At 31.4% G+C, this 20548-nt stretch overlaps 1 protein-coding gene across 3 annotated transcripts in view; it reads right to left on the reverse strand.

Moving 5' to 3' along the window:
* LOC129797096 (C-terminal-binding protein) overlaps positions 1–20548 on the reverse strand; it is a 45283-nt gene that overhangs the window by 22189 nt on the left and 2546 nt on the right. For all 3 annotated transcript variants that reach the window (XM_055839406.1, XM_055839405.1, XM_055839407.1), the window contains exon 2: positions 5044–5085. The gene's annotated coding sequence lies outside the window, so the exon portion shown is untranslated. The remainder of the gene's footprint in view (positions 1–5043; positions 5086–20548) is intronic.

Here is a 20548-nt window from a genome sequence, read left to right on the forward strand (position 1 = left end):
TCTAGAACATTTCAAGTTTCAAAAACATCCGCAAGAGGCGCTAAAATCAAAAACAAAAATTGCCTAACTTTAAGGGGCAATATCTCCGAATCCCCATTAGGCAAATCTTTTAAATTTTGATATGTTTTAGCAGGACTAATAATCTTGCACCAGTCCAATCTACAACTTTCTAGAACATCAGAAAGCTCTAGAACCATTCCTTCAGGACGAAAAATGCGAAAAACTCTTTTTGTGAAACAAAAATCCGCCATTTTGTATTCTGGGGGTGACCTTGAAAATAATTGAGATATTTATCAAATTATAGCTTGTTTTAAGACCTTTCCAAAACTAGTCAAGAAATTTCTGTAGGTGTTATAGAACTTAAGATATTAGCAGTTTTATCTTTCAAATTGCTGAATTTCACAAAATTACTCAACTTTGCTTACTAATACTGCTCACAAATAGTATTACAACGCATAAACAAATTTCTACACGTTGTGGGACACCAACTCTTATAACTGGACGCGTTATGATTGACTTGTCTCTGCTTTCGGATTATACATCCCCTTCTACTTTGTGAAGCCATCTCTCATCTTATACATTTAACATCACTTTCTACCCTAACCCTACCCTACCCTATCTGTCCTATACAGCTCCTTTTGGTCTTCGTCTAATCTCCCTCAATCCATATAAACAAGATCCTCATACATAAATACACCCCAATGATATATACTTATACGCATATTCCACATAGTATACCTTACATCTGCCTTGCTCAATGATATTCACTTCCCTCTTCATCCATTTCATGTTTATCCTCATATTATATTGCATGTTGTATTGGTATTATGCTCTACAGATATGTTTCACATAGTCTTGTTCCGGAACCAGACAGTACAAATATGGACAAGTGTAAATCACATTTGAATGCCTACCTACATACATACATAATATAATATAAATATATTAGATATACTTTGTTTTGAAACCTATTAAAATTTTATAGATAAGTAATTAAAGCAATATCTAATTTACACACACACACACAATTTTAAATTTTATGTTGAATTAAAAAAAATTTAAGTTCCAAAACTATAATATAATTATTTCATTCTAATAGAAAAATAAAAGTGAAAACAGTCAGAAATAGTATGGATATAATTAGTAGAAAATTACTATTTTCCATTTTATCTCATCTGAACTGTAATTTAAACTACCCTTAGGTGTAATATATGTAGTTATAATCAAGATATGGTTTACTTTTAAAAACTATTTCTCTACAAATTTTCCACGTTTTTATTCACACACCATTGCAATAACAGACACAATCTCTCATCCTTGACACTGCAGCGAAAAAGTCAGCAAAAGTGCTTGCATAAACTTTTTTTTTTTTTTCAAATAGTAATTACCATAAATTATTGTTTCACCGTATTATATGTATGTATACACATCTACAAACGCTTATACATTATATATAACGTGCACATCTGTGGGCGAAAAGAATTCTAAACTTTCTTCAAGTTTTGCAAGTCAGAAAACTTTTGCACTCAACTTTATGTGTTATGAGTTATTTGACTGTGGAAGATGCAAACATTACAATAAGTTCCATTGAAAGAAGAATTTTTATAGGTAGGTACTTTTTTTTGTACAAAATTACCATTTAAAATTTTCATCTCTCTCTCAGTTGATATAATTTTCATTCTGAATATTTCTTGCTTTTCATGTATAATGGCACAAAATATAACCCTTCCCAAGAGAGAAATTTCATACATGATATATTTTCTCCAAAAGCAAATATACAGAATGTATATTTTCTATCATTTTCACGAAAATTTACAGCGCACAATCGTCATAAATCCATGAAGGGCTTCTTTCTCTTTCTACATCTTTGTTTCATCTCTTTTTCACATCTTCATATACACTATCCGGAACAAAGAGCCAGACTAAATAGATATACAATAATATATAGGACCTTACCTAACTAAAATTTTCACATTATTTTATCTCCCGGATTTGTTATTTATATACAAAACTATGTGAATTAAACTAAAGTTAATGTCAAAACCTTTAATGTGAGCCTAATTTTTTTAAGAGAACAATTTTGTACTACAGAAATAGATCAATAGTTTAACTTTGGCATAAAAATAATAAAATTAGTGTTTTTGAAACACTATTTTGATTACCTATAGATTTGAATAAAAATCTGTAACGTGATATAGGTATCTACCTATATGTAGTCATTTAATAGAAACATAAAGTAGAGATAGAAAGTTGGTAGAACTTTTCCAAACACACAGCTAATATTTAGTAACCCCCTGAACATTTTGGCAAACTTCTGTTCAGTTAAAACACAACATAATAGCCATCAACATGAATAGAGTTACAATTCCATTTTCCACTACAATGGAATTTTCATTTTACGTTGACATTCGGAATGAGATTTCAATTGTTTTCCATTTTAGCTCGAAGCACAGAAGACACATAGATATCCAAAAATTATATCGACCATATCAATTAACATGTATTTATACACAAAAATAAATGCTTACCCAAACCACCTACACAACCATCCCCAGCCTCTCCCCTTCTCATCATGTCCCTATCATTTTGTGGCAAAAAACATCCCCCTTCACATCTCATCCGTACATTTAACAATTTTGCGCGCACTCCGTCCTTTCCATTTGACCCCATCGAATTCGCCCAAGGGAAAAGGCAACGCAACGTGGGTGGGTGGTGGTGGATAGGGGAGAGTGAGTGGTCGAATGAGAGGCAGTGCGGGATTAGGGTGAGTTGAATGAATAAATGGGAGCAAATATGGGATTTGAATTTGTGGAAATAATTGTTTTCAACCCCATACTTTCCATTGTTCATGCACACTTGGGGAAATTGAGAGAATGATAGTTTATATGCAAAATATCATTTTACATTCCTACTGATTCAGTGATAAAATTTATTATATTTCGTCGTACCTATGTATAATTTATTCGTATACAACTTTATCAAAAATTTGCATTATTTTTAACAATATAAAAAAACAAATAAGTTGCTTAACTAACAGATTATAAAACTTTTTTAAATTTTGGAATAGAGTCAATTTGGCAAACCTCTTTAAGCTTTTTTTATTGAATAATAAATGTACTGGTAAGCTGACCAAGCTTACGGGAGCTGTGTTTCTTTCAGTGTACCAATTTTGTGAGAGCAAACTAGAACGCAAATTAATTTAAATACGCGCAAAGTCGGGAAAAGTAGAAAAGTCATACCCTAAGAAATCTTTAGAAGGCTATATCTCGAGAACGGATCCATAGATTTTCATAAATTTTTTTTTGTTTTAAAGGTCTCGAAGTCAGCTATAACATATCGAAAACTGAAAAAAATTTATGTCGCCATTTTCGAAAAATTCGAGTTCGAAATTTTCGAAAACTTTGTTTTCGATTTTAGCGCCTCTTGCGGTCATTTTTCGAAGTTGCAATGTTCTAGACATTTGTAGGGTTTCTCGAAACCTTTCATTTGCGCTTGAGTTGATCAAGATCGGACTTGTAGAACCCGAGATATGACATGCCAACTTTGGAAGGCTATATCTCGAGAACGGATCCATAGATTTTCTTCATTTTTGGCATGAAGCTAGATAATATGGTCAGCTACAACATATGAAAAAATGAAAAAAATTTATGTCGTCGTTTTCGAGATATTCATCGAAAACTAATCGAAAATTTTGTTTTTGATTTTTGGCCCCCTAGCGGTCACTTTAGAAACTTCGGATGTTCTAGAGAGTTGTAGGGTTTGTTGAGATCTTTCATTTGACCCCGGGTTGATCAAAATCGGTCAAGCCGTTTTCGAGTTATGGTCGATTTTCGATGAAAAATTGTGGCGGCCATATTGACTAAACGGCTTGACCGATTTTCGAAAATGAGGTATCGTTGGAAAGCTCTTGATGGCCCCTACAACATATCAAAATTTCAGACCTCTACCTATAATAGGGGCTGAGATATAGCGAAAACAAAATTTTGAGGTTATCCAAAATGGCGGACGGAGGGGTGGGGGGGTGGATTTGACTTCATAATCGGATTTCTTCAGGTCGATATTTAAACTTTGCCGTTTATCGCAAGTCTCTATCTATCACCGTAACGGCCGGAAAAAAAATTTTTTTGGCGCATACGTTTTTTGGAATGTGGGGACCCTAATTCGTGCTCATACCAAGTTTGAGCCCGATCTGACGACTTTCGATTTTGCTCGGTACACAAAAGCTGTGTCTGAAAGAAACACAGCTAAAACAAATATTTACATGATGTGCACAAAAATTCGTTACTGTACCCTTTAATGAAAAACATAATTCAATTGCAACGAGATGTAGCTCTATATGTATTGATTTTAGCCAATGCATATTTACATCATATACATGAAGCTCAGCGACATATCAATTATTGCTCTATGTACGTACAGCATTATTGTTCTCATGTGATATTTGTTAAATGAAAATTTTCCCGTAACCACTTTTCTCTCATTCCCCCCATGTTCGCGTATGTGATCAATAAAATTCACCATGTATGCACATAAGATTTACATTTTGTTGACTTCAAATTCACTCTATCAATAAATACATAATAATAGATACCTACATATAGAACATGAGATATTTCCATATTTATTCTCTTTAAATAGCGTGTAAATAAAAGCTTTTTAATAAAAAAAAAGAATGTATCTACAACTAATTACTGTAATCAATTTATTTTTTTTTTTTGCTTTTTAATCAAGTGTCATGTAGGTAAAAAAAATGTAAGTTAAACTTTTGTAATAAATTATGTTTCAATGCATCCATAAAAACGATTTTAAAAACTATTGCAATCTCCTTTCACTTTTATTTCAAAATCGAGTTCAACTCATAAGTAGGTACATTCAAATGTCAATACCAATTGAACTCAAAGATAACTTGTGTATGTGAAAACGGCCTTAAAACTTTACTTAATAATAAGTTACCAACCACTTTTGTGGATCAGAATGTAAATTTTAAGTTTAAATTGAAATATTTTTCAATATATGGATATAATATTTAATTTTGAAACTCACCTTTAGCGACAACAACAAAATCATTTCACTCCTTGACGCCTTCTGAAAATAAAGATAAAAAATTGTGTTAAAAATAAGTTTAAAAAAAATAAAAATAGGTATTCTAAGATGATATTATATCTTACATTCTAAGATACCATCAATGAATACATCTACTATTAAGGGATACATAATCTTCCTTATGAGTTTATTAATTTAATGTGAACTAACATAATTATAACATTTCTATTTCTACATAAAAACCAATGCTAAATTTAGACACGATGACAAAGAAAAAAGATAGCAAAAAAAAATTTTTTCATCAATAAGTATGTGTCTGTTTTTACTGTTTAACGATTAAAACGTGTTACGTTGATAATAATTAAGTCCAATTGAATTCAAGGTCAATTGAGGCGTCACACTGGGAAATCTCTGCTTTTTTTCTTGCCTCATTCTTATCGACAACAAGATGTATGAAATCATTTCTCAATGGTCAGAAGAATATACACAATATGTATGAATACATACATATATGTACTAAACATAAATCTTTTTCCAACTATTTTAAGTCTATAATGGGAAGAAACATTATCTCATCAATTTTGCATTTACAGTGAAAGTAGCATGTTGATTTCTACCAAAATAGAGGAGAGATATGCCAAATTGATCACCTTTGATGTTAAGAAACTCAACGTAGTAATTTCTTACTACTCTACCACATCTTATGCTTCCACACACCTTCTTGCATAGGCACTTTTTTACCATTCAGTCCTTTTTGCATTTTACTCATTTTAACATTCAACTCGATGATTTCATTCACATATCATAAAATACGTGCATATCTGTACATATGCACATACATAGCACACACATTTAAAAACAAAAGCTTTGCTAAAAAAAATTGGCATCGTGATTAATTGTATTTTCCTCGTCCATTTTACTGAATGTCAAGACAATTTACCATCTAATCGTCAAATTCAGCAGTCCCTTTCTCTTTATAGTTACAGATTTATTTTTATTTTAATGTGTTTTATCTCTTTTATTAGGTTTTAAATTTTGAATTGATTAAAAAAAATTATATTTTGACTTAAGTCGAGTTTTTGTGTTTAAAGATAAACAGAAAGTAATCCTCGTGGTATTTTATTAATAATTTATTTTTATGCATATATTGTTTCTTGGAAGCTCAACAATTATCTTTTAATAAGTATTTTACAATCTAATGTAGATATTAAGTTAAATGTTAGGTATATTGAGATAAAAATTTTATTATCAATTCGAGCACTCGTCGAGTCATTTAACCTCATTCCTTCATTTTCATTTACTTCTTTCTAATGGGAAAATTTTTGACAATTTTTCGGTTCGCTGATTTGGAAATATAATTGCTTTGCTCGCATAAAGAGATTTCAAACTTCGCCTTGTCTTACAACACATTCCATTTTCTTTCTATAATTTGTCTTCTCCATATTTCTTTTTCTTCAGTCTTTTTCTCCAATTTCTGAATTGTCACACTATGGATATACATGCAAAACTTGTTTTCAACATACCTCATAGCAAGTAAAATGAGTAAAACCAACACTTTGGAAAATCTCATGTGAACCATTTTGTGGTACTACACACTTAATTTACATTTTGTTTATGCGAAGCATCTCATTAAATTGCTTAATATTCATTTCTTCTTATATTTGCCAATTTATCAAGAGAGCCCACACTTCATAGGAATTTTCCCGCTTTACATTCAAGCATTTGCAATAAAGCAGTAAAGTGTGTCTCTAAACAGTCCTTTACAATTTTGAAAGAGAAAGCAATGGCAAAATATGTGGTGGAAAAGCAAGTCAAAGCATAATCAGCAATATCATCACGAAAGAGAAAGACATTAAATATTTTGTACGTAACAACGTTTTTTTTTGTTCCACTCTATATCAATATAACAAAATAAGAAGAAAAAAATTTCTTTTAACAATTCTGTATGTAGGTAGAAAGAAAAAAATGTAGGTACACATTTTTCCACACACACTTTTTTTGTACAGTCTCTCACTTTAAAAGCATTCCCAATGCAATATTAATTAATCCAAATATAAATTTCGCTCTCCTCTTAAGTTCACAAGCAAAGATCTTCACTTCAATATGATTGTTTCATATTACGTATAGCTTTCACGCACACACAATCACATCTTTTAGCTTTTATACTTCTCACAGCGGCATTTATAAACTTCGTGAAATAGCCAACAATTTATTTTTGCACACTCATGTTGAGAATTGAAATCTGCGCATATAAAATATATAGATGAAACGTTTTGTTTCTATTAATACACACAACAAATTCTAAATGAAAAGAAGTTATACTTATGAACAGCATAGTTAAGTCACTCATATAAATCGCAGGAATTTTTCCTCTCTTTATTATTAAAGCAAAAGCAACGTCTTTTTTTTATCTTCGACCTATTAATAGATTTATGCTGAAAATTTTTTTCGCATAAATTACTTTTTCGTTTCTTTTCTCACTATATTTATCTTCGACAGCAATTTTTCCACACTTCTCAAACAACCTATGCAAAAATATTAGCACAATGTTTCATTTTATCTATGTTTTTTTTTATATTATGCATTTTAGTAACACTGTGTATCATTTTATGCTGATAGCATTGATAAAATATATAGAGATGTTGATTTATTTTATGTTATATACCTACTTATTTATTCATGATAAAGGTTAATTATATTTTGTAAATAATAATTTCATTGTGACGTTAGAGTGATTTATTTAAAAAATATATATAATACATAATATTCATGTAAAGGTACATATTTTGCATAATGTCAAATTATGTATTAAGTGTATTATATAAAATGTTTATTAAATTAATTTTTTGGTAATTTAATATATCAACACATAAAAACTCTTTAATTTATACCGACAATTAAAAGAAATAAAAAATGAAAATATAGACTAAACTCTATTCATATAAAGTTCAAGGAAAAACATGATTATCCAATAAGTGAAAGAAAAATAATAATGTATAGGTAGATTGATTTCTTATAGTTCTACCGTAATATTTTGTTGTTGTGTTGAGCGTGCACAAACTTTTTGTTAGCTCACTTTTTTTATTTTAATCTTTTTGCAACTTCTCATATTGTTTAATGTGAGAAAATTCCGTATTCAGTGAACAAGTCCGTGTTGAGCGCGAACGAAGCGATTAACTGGCGATTGAAACGACATTTCGGACACGCTAAACCTCTGGTGAAATCACCCAACAGAACATGTCTATATATCGTACAGGACGCATTCGTATTTTCTTTTCAGCAAAAAATCGCACAATTACTCAAATTGAATAAATTTCTTTATATTGCAGGGTAGCACAACCATAATGCTTTCGCTCCTACACTGTCAATCAACCATCAACATAAAATATCGTATCACGTGAGCTATTAGACTTTAGATTACTATATCAGACTCTGACACCTCTTTTTAGTTGTAACTTTTTTCGATTGATGATAAAAACAAGTCAACTCATAGAAAAACAAGAAAATTAAGTAAAATTTCCTTTAAAAAATTATGCTCTAGGGGTAACTGGGGCAAAATGTTATATCGCAAGGTTCGGAAAATGGACTGAAAATGCATTTTCCCATTGAGATAGAAAGAAATCGTGTGAGACAAAATTGTAGCCCAGTAAATTTCCTATAAGACAGTCGTCATTATAAAATTAAAATATTTTCTCAGTACATACCAAGGAAAATATACTTCTCAATTAAAATTAACAAATTGCCCCATGTTCCCCTATAATTGAAACATAGGGGAGACCGGGGTTAAAAAAGTCACTTAAGGGTTTAGAAAAAGCTTAAAATATCATATTTCCCAAATAGATAAAGCGAAATGTATAGCTCATTTCTTTAGGAGTTTTACTGCCCTATAACTCTTTCTCAGATCATTTTGTTCTATCTAGCTAGGAAATATGATATTTTAGGCTTTTTCTAAACCCTTAAGTGACTTTATTAGCCCTTCCCTCCCCTATCTGATCTTGAGTGAAATTAAATTTAACGTATCAATGTTGCATGTTAAACCTGCAAAAACTTAGTACGGCAAAAACCATTACACATGAATGTTTAGGCGGGCACGTAATCCACACATGTTAACAATTTAGAAATTATAGTATATGTGGAAGAAGAGTTTTGAGTATATAGATATTTATCACAGCGTGTGATTTGAGAGATTATTACCTAAAGCATGCTTTTCAACTTGATGCAAGGAAACGCTTCAAATTGCATTTGTAATGTGTATAAAAATAAACATGAATTTAATGCCAAAGTCAAAAACTTCTAATATCTTTTACAATCGTCTCTAATATAGGTAAAATACAAGACAAAATAGTAATAAAAAAAAGAACGTCATGACAAGAGAAATGAATATGGTAAAAGCCAAAAAGTGTGGTATATTTTATTAGTCCCATTTAAAACGATTTGCTGACAATGCTGGAAATGATAGCTGACTTTCTGCAATTTGCTGACACTGAAAACCATCCAATGAATACACAGCACATTTTGGTATAAGTCTAACAACACCATAATACGATTTGTTGAGGAGGCAAATAGAATGTTGCATGTCATGCACTTTTCTCTTCTCTCCATTTCATTCACTCCACACTTACGCGCCATCATATGTTAAGTTACAGAGAATGATTGTTTGTATTTTCATTTTTATGACTTCTTAGTCCATTTCTTCCACATACTTTCCCTTCAATACTTTGCTGGATAAATTTTATTGAATATTTTCTTGTTCCTTTCTTTTCCATTACTTTAGTTCCGTTAATCTTTTTTTTTCTACAATAAAGACCTTTATCAAAACATAATAATCATGTTTACTTTTTAAAGCTAGAAGATATCATAAAGTGATAACGACAATTTTTTAATATTTCTAGTGAAGAAAATTCCAATCATACATGAAAAAGGTATATAGAATATAAGAATGAAACGTGCTAAATTTGACCTCATGTCAACGATAACTAAAAAAAAAACAAATCACAATGTTTTAAGACACTTTTTACAAGCCGTTACAGAAAAATAAATAAACTAACTAGCGCTGATAGCCGCACATCATAGAGATGTGAGAAGATGACGAATGAAAGAAAAAAAGATTAAATAACGAAGCAATGATGATGAAGATGAAATCTTTTCCAAGGAGATTGGTTGAACACATTTTAAGCTTTGGTATTGTAAAATAGCCAACAGTTTGAGATTTCACGTCTCCACCACATTTATAAATATGTATTTTTATAATTAACACAGTATTAATCCATGCTTCGAGTGTGTAAACGACCCAATAGAATTAGAATCAATGTTTATTTTATCGCATTTCTTCTTCTCACTCCCTCGATTGATTCTCTAATTTTCGTGCCGATTGAAAGGTTGCTAATATTATACTTATGTATACCTACATATGTATTCCCTATATCTATGTATACGTTATGTTTAGCATAGCGACTGTTATATGTATCGTATTTAAATTGTGAATATTAGACTAAAATGAAGCGTAAAGATAGTGTATAAAAAATAATATAAACATATCTATGTTCTTAACATAACTAACATACTAAACGTAGGTATCTAACACCTATGTATGTGCAGTGCATAAAATATACATAATTTGATCAAAACCAAAAATAATTGCAAGTCATTCTTCTGTACTAAAAAAAATAAACAAATCATAAGTGGAAAAGCAACATATTTTGTAAAACTGCTGGTTAATTTAATGATAACTTTTGAGTATGTATGATATTTGCATACAAATCCCCACTACCTTTTAATTTTAAAAAGTCGTACATTGAATACATTATATTGTAAATCATATTCACAAATATGCGAACACTTGAAATACATTTAAAAAAAAAAACGAAATGAAATGAAATGAGACAGATAGAGTAAAACATACAAATATAGCAAAATAAATAAAAAAAAAAGCATAACAAAAAAATAGTAAATATTAATGCAATCATTGGTGCAAAACAAGTATACTATGCAAAAAGTTGTGAAGACGGAATTTGTGGATGACATGAAAGATCAAAAAATATATTCTCAATATTCTGTTAGTTTTTCAATGTTTTATAATTTACACCATTTTAAAATTTCTACACCCACAATATAATTAAATATAATTAAATAATTTAACTAGATTGAAATTGAAAGCTACGTCAAGAATGATTATATTTACTGTCCTCTTTTTGCACTTACGTGTATAAGTTCATCTATCTTAATATTTTTGGGTAATTCCGTATTCATGGACGGAAGAAAACAGCAAAAAAATATACGTATGGTAAACAACTTCTACATCTTCTTCATACCGAAAATTTGTTTACACATGCAGGTATTTTTAGGTACAATGTATGTACAACAATTTTCCAAAGAATCATAAGTATGTACATAAACAACTTGGAGGTCCTTATTTTAAAGTATATAAATTTCAGAACAATAAAGTATTTCAGTATAAAGTTGATGCATATTTAGTTTTATCAATAGTTTCTATGCTTCTTTTATTTAATTAATTTCATAATTATTCAGGAAATCAAAATCATTTTTAAGAATTTTCTGCTATCATGTAACAGAAAATGTTTATAAGATTAAGTAATTCTATGAATTTTTAATTAAAAAAAAATAATGCTTTCATGTATGATGTGATAAAGGTCTCGCAGTCTAGTTGCCACGATTCACTGCATATTTCTTTACTTTTTTGCGAAATCGCAGAATCATCAATGCCAATGCAACACACATTTAAATTGCAATTATTCAATGAATGCAACTCAGAGAAACGAAAGAATAAAATAAAGTAACACTTAAATATCGTGCTAGCATTGTGCGACTGCGTATACTGATATATTCCACATTCAATATAATGTAGGGGAACGTGGCCCAATTCGGACCACCGCCCAATTGCGACCGCCCCTTTTTCTCGTAAATGACGAAATATTATAAAATTAGTTTCACTACATTATGAAGATATTATAGTAAGGTAATGTTAGCGCCTAAAATAAATTAATTTGGTACACAACAGGACTAATAAAAAATCAAAATTCATTTTCAGCACTTGGCCAACATTTTCTGATTTTAGAAACTAAGTTGATATGAGTTTTTTTCCTACTATTATGTCTCATATTATGCCGCGTTTCTGTAGCTTAGAGGGTCTAGTTTATTACTTGATTTACAATTTTTTGAAAGATTTTAGGTATTTTAAGTAATTAAGTGAAAATGTAATACATGCAGAATGGTCTAATTGCGACCCCCAAAATGTTTCAATTCGGACCGTCTATTTCCACCACTCACCACGGTAAAGCAGCCGCGCATGCGTGTAGTGGTGTGGAAGTGTCTCTCTCACACAGACCGCGCTGTGTTTTGATTTCGGGAAAATCAATATTTTTTCACGTTTCTTGAAAGTTTTTTCGCAGTGAAAATGTTCCTACAGCCAAAAGGGAGTGCAGTTAGTGTAATTTACGCATTCCTCAGAAGAATTTTCGTGGATTTTCTGCGAATTACGTTAGTGGGTGCGCAATTGTCGGTGTGTGTGAAAGTGTGTGTAGTCACCTCAAGGGCGAAATGTCAAAACAAATGTGGGGAAAAATGAAAATAAATTCTTGATTTTCCGGCTTTTCCGGGTAATTCATGGTGTTTTTCCTATTTATAGTAGTGATAAAAGTGATCTACTAGTGAAAAACCCACAAATTACGGCAAAAACAGGGGGTCGCAATTGGAACACTCGGGGGGTCGCAATTAGAACACCGTGGTGAAAAAGTGCAATTTTAGCAACTTTTTTTAATTCCATTATTACTCAGAACAGGTAAGAGTTAGAAGGTTTGCATCTATAGAACAAAGTTAGCCTATTAAATGACCTTTCCAATGGTACCAAACTTGGAAAGATTTAATTCATTTTAATATGACTTTTTTCAATCCTTCTGAAACAGAATTTAGGGGGTCCGAATTGGGCCACGTTCCCCTATATAAACAAGAATGCATTCGATTGGGATTGATAATGTAGAAATTTTGCATAATCAGAAAGAGAAGAAGATGAAGAAACAAGGAGAAGTGCAATGAAAAGGGATTGGTAGCTGTGTTACTTGAACTAAACAGATTTTATGATTTCATTTGTTTTTTTAATTTTAATGTGTACCTGCATTTCTTAAACAAATCTAATTTAAAGGTCATATACCTAAACAAAAACCCAGGCCTTCTCAAAAGCCTTAAAAGTCGATTCACTGCAGAAATTTCAAGAGACTCAGTGATTTTTCATAAGATTCACACAAAATATTGAGACTCACACAAGACTCGCACAGATTCACTGCAAAAATTTCAGGCTCATGGTAAAATTTTCAGACTCACTCGAGCTTCAGCAGGGCTTTTAATGCTCTTTCTATGCTCAGAGGCTCAAATGTTTTACCATAATTAACCCTGTAAGGGCATTTTTCTGTGATGTGAATATTATTGAACATCAATAGAGATATTTCGTTAGATAATTTGTAATATATTAATTTAATCAAAGCGTTTTTTTTTTGGAAATTTAAAAGAACAATTAAATTATTTTGAAGCCAAAGCACCTTTTTTAAATTTTTTCAAAAATATTTTTCAATGCTTTTCTCAAATGCGGTGTGCCAGTTTGAAAAAAAAAAATTTTTTTTGTAAAATATGAGACTTCTTTTTTTATACTTTCCATGTCGGAAGTCATTTCTATATCTAGACAGCCCAAAAAGTATTAGACTTTTAAAAATTATAAATTCTACCTATATAATAAAAAAAGGTTTCCGTTACTGTTCAGCTATGCATTCCTATATCGTTGGCCCGATTGTGATAAAATTTGGTACAGAGGCTATACATAATCACCAGAAAAAAAAACTACTTAAAAAAAAGGGGAAAAGCCCTTAGTCTACCTGCTGTGTTAACTTTGTTAATGAGGGTACCATAACGGTAATTGTTATTTATTTAAAAGAAAATAATTACCTAATCCTACTTATTGATTAGCATTCTAGATCTTTCTAAATCTATATAATAAAGAAAGGATTTCGTGTCTGTTCAGCTATGCATTTCTACACCGTTGATCCGATCGCGATGAAATTTGGTACAGAGACTACTGATACCAGGCGATTGTTACCGACGAATAAATCTTCAATTAAATTTATTTCAATTCATTACAATTCTTATCTACCTCTAAAATTTGCGCGATGCGCAACAAATTTATGTGAGCGTCTATATAACAAAGAAAGGTCTGTTTGTAGGTAATCGCATCTGTACAGCTATACAAATCTACACCGTTTGACCGATCGCGATGTTTGCTACAGAGACTTCTTATATCAGGTGGTTTCAAATGGCCATACTCCTCCAAAGCCCCCTTTCAGGGAAAAAAGCAATTTCTATGCGGGAGCGTTATGAAAGGGTCAGAATGTCATAGGAATAGTGCTTGTAACTCGTATTATACCCCTCTCCTTCCATACCAAATTTCTTCTGGATCGACTCAGCCGTTTCGGAGTGGTTCACTTGCCACAAGCAAACATTTCAGCATTATATACTAATTTCTAGAAGGATCTAGAATGCTAATTCAAATAACAATTACCGTTATGGTACCCTCATTAACAAAGTTAACACAGCAGGTAGACTAAGGGCTTTTCCCCTTTTTTTGAGTAGCTTTTTTCTGGTGATTATGTATAGCCTCTGTACCAAATTTTATCGTGATCGGGCCAACGATATAGGAATGCAAAGATGTGGAGATGTGAAATCCATTCTTTATTATATAGACTTGTCAACCCGAGCCCCTAATCACGTGTGAACATATTCCATTTAAATGTATAATTATAGGGACGAAATATAGAGTACCCCAACAAATTTTTAAAATTAAAAAAAAATGTTATTTGATCCTTCAGCAGGTAAAAACGCGGAAAAAAAATTATTTTTAATTTTTTTTAATTCTATCATGATCGACACAGTCGTTTCGGAGGAGTTCATGTGCCACAAACAAACAAACTTTTCAGCTTTAATATTAAGATTTTTAATTAAAAATTTTTTTTATAAAAATAATTTTAAAAGTCTCTTGGGGCTTGAAAAAAAAATTAAAAAAAAAGAAATACGAAATTTATAGGCAAATAAATAAACAAAGGTCTGTCACGAAAGGGTTAAAAATACAAAAAATCAGAGACCGACGGCAAGAGACTTTTAAGGCTCAAATAGATTCGACTCTATGCGAAATTTGCTCTATATTCATCGGATTCAACCGAGTTCAAGCGAGACTCATGAGGTTTTCTTTAGACTCATGCAGGCTCTTTCAGACTCATGCCAAAGAGTCGGAAAAGATTCAACTTTTTTGGGGATTCATGTCAGTGAATCGACTCTTAAGGCTTTTGAGAGGGCCTTGACAAAAACCAAAACTCGCTTTAATTTTCTTACCTCCACGATCCCTTTTTATCTCTAAAACCAAAGTGGCTAAATATACATACACACATCATATAGTTATGTATATGTATAACAATATATTTTATTATAAGTAGGTGCCTACATTTTAACAAAAACATAAAGTAATGTACACAAAACACCGTCGATGAGTGAAACTGAAAATGAAAACCTGTCCCGCGATTACGCGACCACGACTCCATCCAGTTATCGCATTTCACATTAAATTGTTCACTTCGTGGCGCGCTTCTTATAACTTGAATTTCGCTGTGTGGAAAATAATATAATATATTATATACATATATTTATATCTCTTTATTCGCTCTCCTTTCCGTCTCTCACAATCTCACACGCATTTTTCTCCCGACACACCAATCTTTGCCTAGGCAAACTTCTCAAGAAGAAGAAAAAAAGTAAGAAAAGGTGAAAAGAAAAAAAAATAAACACCGCTCTCAACGGCACCGACAGTATCGCCACAATCTCAATGTACACCGCAATTATATGCGAGACATTGCAAAAGTAATGTGCGAGAGATAGAATATTATGTGGAGGAACATTATAAATGGCGCTCACAAATCCATGAACTCATACAACATAACAACACAATTCAATATTCAAAGCTGTAAGAGAAAAAAAAAAAGCATGAGCAGTTGATACAACCAAGAGAGCGCTTCACTTCTATTCCACTTCTCACATCTATCCACTTCTTTTGCAAAACATTGTAGGTATATATGTGTTATATTGTTGTAGATTGCGTATTCGCAACAAAAGAGAGTTTAACTCTTTTTTTTCTCTTATTTCTTCTCCTCATTTCAGAGGCAATGCACGCCATGAATGTCGAAGGTAAAGTGAATACTGGTCAAGGCTTTTAATCATTAATATAATATTAATTATGTGATTTTATTTTAAATAAAATTTATTTTTTTAAAGAATAATTTCATTTGTAATAAAGTATTGTAGTCTTTTGAAAAAAAATCTTTTAATCATGTTTACCTTTTTTCTAGTACCCTTTGACCTTTAGGAAATTTTTGCCTTATCTTAGTGGACTAAATCGTGTACGTACATATTTGTATATCCCAGACTTTATTTATAGTCCTTATTTGTAAGTAATGGTGCTATGCAGGAAAAGAATGTCAAGGGAAAATGATCATGACATTTTTTCCTGACATTTTTTTGTCATTCCCTCTCACTCCCACTAATGTATTTCTGAATCTTTCGTCTTTCTCTGACGCATGCTTCCGACATTTTCATCATTCTTTTCTGTGCACTCAAGAATGTTTTGATTTTTCACTTCGCGCATTTTCACATATTTGGCCGCTAAATGACCATAAATTTCCACTTTTCACGGCTTTCCTGGCACTGAGAACACTTCAGCAAAGCCCATTTTCACTTTTTCATGGAAAAATATCCCCAAATACTGAGAAAATAATACGAAATGAAAAACATGTTGAGTGCACAGAAAAGAATGATGAAAATGTCGGAAGCATGCGTCAGAGAAAGACGAAAGATTCAGAAATACATTAGTGGGAGTGAGAGGGAATGACAAAAAAATGTCAGGAAAAAATGTCATGATCATTTTTTCTTGACATTCTTTTCCTGCATAGCACCATAAATCATCCCTATAGTTAGTGAAAGTTCAAAAAATAGATCATTTCATCCTGTCAAAAATGATGTATCATTAAAATTCTAACATATTTTAGGAAAATGGTGAAAATTTAAATCAAATGCTTTTGTTCCCTATACATATATATACCCATAAATGTATGCAAATTCGTCAATTAATGCAAATATCTTATTTCAGAGGCGCTCGAAGTAGACTACCATCAATAAAATCACCGATTATGTTCATGGTGAATATTTAGACTCTGGTGGAATTTAAATTTCGAAACAGTTTTTCGAGACAAAACAAGACGAAGAATTATAAGCAAGCCACCATAGCTATCAATATCGATATGTGAGGCATTGCATGCATATATACATACATACATATAATAAATGTATGTATGTGAATCGAGAGACGGGAGCCAAAAAGGGGTATTCGAAGCAGTGGTGTCTGATCGACGACTGTATCTCCTTTTGCTTGTCCACACATTGTCCATTGCATTTCGATGGTTTGTGCAGAAAGAATGCGGCAAGAAGCGAAGAAACGGAGTGAAAGAAAATGAAATAAAAAAAAATAAATGAAATGAAGGAAAAAAAGACTACATCCACCGACTTTCATACATATTGTAATATCTAACATATCTCTCTATCCATCTATCTCACCTCATATATGCACTGTGCACTGTATAAATATACCTACATATACCCATGGAACATTTTGAGATCCACACTTCAGGTTAACATTGCAAATACTTCAACTACATTGCACATATATAGTATATCGGTTTGCTATATCTCTTATTCATCTATAGGTTCGCATATATAGCAATAAGAGATATGTATGTATAATTCCATTCCTTCCACTCTCTTATAATACTGTATACATATTCTGTACGTTGTCTCCTTCACTCTCCGAATTGTTGCTGTGCTGCTGCTGCTCGACAGAATAGGCATTGCGCAGTCGCGCTAATCCGCAACCTTAGCGGCAGCAACAACACACAGCAACAATACAAAACGGCAACACTCGAGAGAAACAGCCACACAAGAGAGTAATGAAATGAAATGAAATGAACACATAAATATCTACATACCATATAGAATATATATAGGTAGATATTTAGAGTGAAGAAATATCGTTGTTGTTTTTTTTTTAGACACCGAGCAACGAGGGAAGAAGACTACACAAAAACGAGTTTTTTTTTTCCTCTTCATCTCTCAACAATCATTTTCTTTTTCTCCCTCCCCTCATATCCTTGCATCCCCTCAAAAACCCAATCGATGTCCCATCCTTCTTCGTAATATCCTCTTCTCTGATCTCTCGTTTCTCTTTCCACTTTTGTCATCATCTACCCACTTTATCCAACTGACGAATGCCCAATAGATTGTATTCTTTTTTCTTTCATTCTTTTTTTTTCTCCTCTTTGTGTATGATCTTTCCAATGTTTATTGTATACCTACATATGCTATAATACATATTTCCATTCTTTTTATAGTTAAATAAAATATCAATAAAGCAGAAGGATACAAAAAAATGAATGAGTCCAACAAAAAAACTTGCTTCGCGTCTCTCTCTGTTTTTGCATGTCATTTGCTATATGTAGGTATACATATCGTATAAAAAAACCACCGTGTACAATCTGAAAATTTCAATTTTCATTCACTCCCCGAATTCCACATTTATACAACTTGATGAAATGGGTAAAACAGCTTGCATTCAACAGATTTGGTAATTTTAGGAAAACAAAGTTTAAATATTAGGAGATTAACTCTTTCGTTTACTCGTTGACCGGGAATCCCAAATTGAACATTATAAAATTCTTACCAACTTATGATTTATTATTGGCTAATAAATACTTTACGAAGAGAAAAGACAAAAAATAAGAGAAATAAAAATACCCAAAGAACATATTCCAGTAATACAGCATCATATGTGCACATTGATACATGCTTATAAGACATTTTTCTATTTATATTCCAAGTGATAAGACGAAACTATATACATGCACAAATTGACAAATAAAAAATATTCTCACAATGAAGAATAGACAAAGGAAAAATAGTGTTCTTCCTCTTTCATTTCACATCACCAATTTATTGTGCCTTTTCTTCAATAGTAAATGTTCAGTAAGGCCCACATAAACAGTACTAAATAACCCTCCCTCCCTCCATTTTCATTCTCTTCTCAATTTATCCAATTACAATGTCACTGTGCACAACTCTCAGATAAATATCATTCCAATTAAACCACACATGAGAGTTTTAAGGGAAATCCCCAAGAGACTAATAAATTTTCCCTTTTGCATGAGTATTCAATGAACAAATCAAGCCAGTTTGAATTATATATGTAGATATATACATACATACCTACGACTCTTGAAAATATTTTACAAATTCACACATTCTCCAGTAATCACAGTGAGGAAGCGGTACAGTTTTGACTTTTCAGCATGAGCTGATAAGAAAACTCGTTCCAAGAAATAATTATAAATATACATATGTGTCAACATCATTAGTTTCCATTTCTAGACATACATATATACATACATTGTAGGTACATAATGTACAGAAAATTTAACATGTAAATATTGTTAAGTCTATACTTTGAGTATGGACATTATTCTTTTTATTTTATCTTGTTAAACTTCTTATTTTTCACTTTATTCAATTATACTTTTGAATCATTTGTCATTATAACGACAAATTATTTATTATATTAATTTGAATAAAATCTCTGAGGTTAGATTCTGATATGAAACACAATGTTTCTATACGATAATTCTACAAGTTATTTTTCTATCGTTTTTTTTTTTGAGGTTTGAGTAAAAGCATCTGTTGCACATTTTCTATGAGTTTTTTTTTCAGACATTTTTCAGACACATACAAATTCACAAAAATGTAGAAGAAAACTTGTAGGAAAATTGCATTTCTTATCAGAATCTAGTCACTGATACTATTCTATGCTTTACACTCAAGTTTATGTAATTAGCAAAAAAAAAGTAGTGAATAAGAAATACAGAGAAATAGAACTATTTAATGTTAAAATATATCATAATTCGAAATGTGCTTGAAAAATAGGTCACCATTCGACAGCATGTTTTAGTTTCCATGTGAAATAAAAAGTTCGAAAGGCCAAATACAAAGTGAATTCGCAATGGTTGAACGTTGGAGAAAGAGAGTATGTATATAAATTTCATTACTCAACACTTTTCCCCCGTCAAATCAGCAATTTTCAGTGATACATTGCTTGCAATATAGATGAAATTATTAGCTAAAAATATCACTGTTGATTTATTAAAGTGATAATATAGTATACTGTGTGTCGATTGAGTGGAAAAATTATGTTACAATTTTAAGACCGTATGTTATCGCACACACAGTGCCTCTTATCAGAGAAAACAAATGGAAGAGGCGAAAAAAAGCTATTGAGAAGTCAAACACAAAATAAAATTACACAAAAATGATACGGAAATTTCTTGTGAACATCAACATTCTTCAAGTTGGAGAGGAAAAA

The sequence above is a fragment of the Lutzomyia longipalpis genome, chromosome 1, assembly GCF_024334085.1.
Source record: "Lutzomyia longipalpis isolate SR_M1_2022 chromosome 1, ASM2433408v1".
In the NCBI taxonomy this organism is placed as follows: Eukaryota; Metazoa; Arthropoda; class Insecta; order Diptera; family Psychodidae; genus Lutzomyia; species Lutzomyia longipalpis.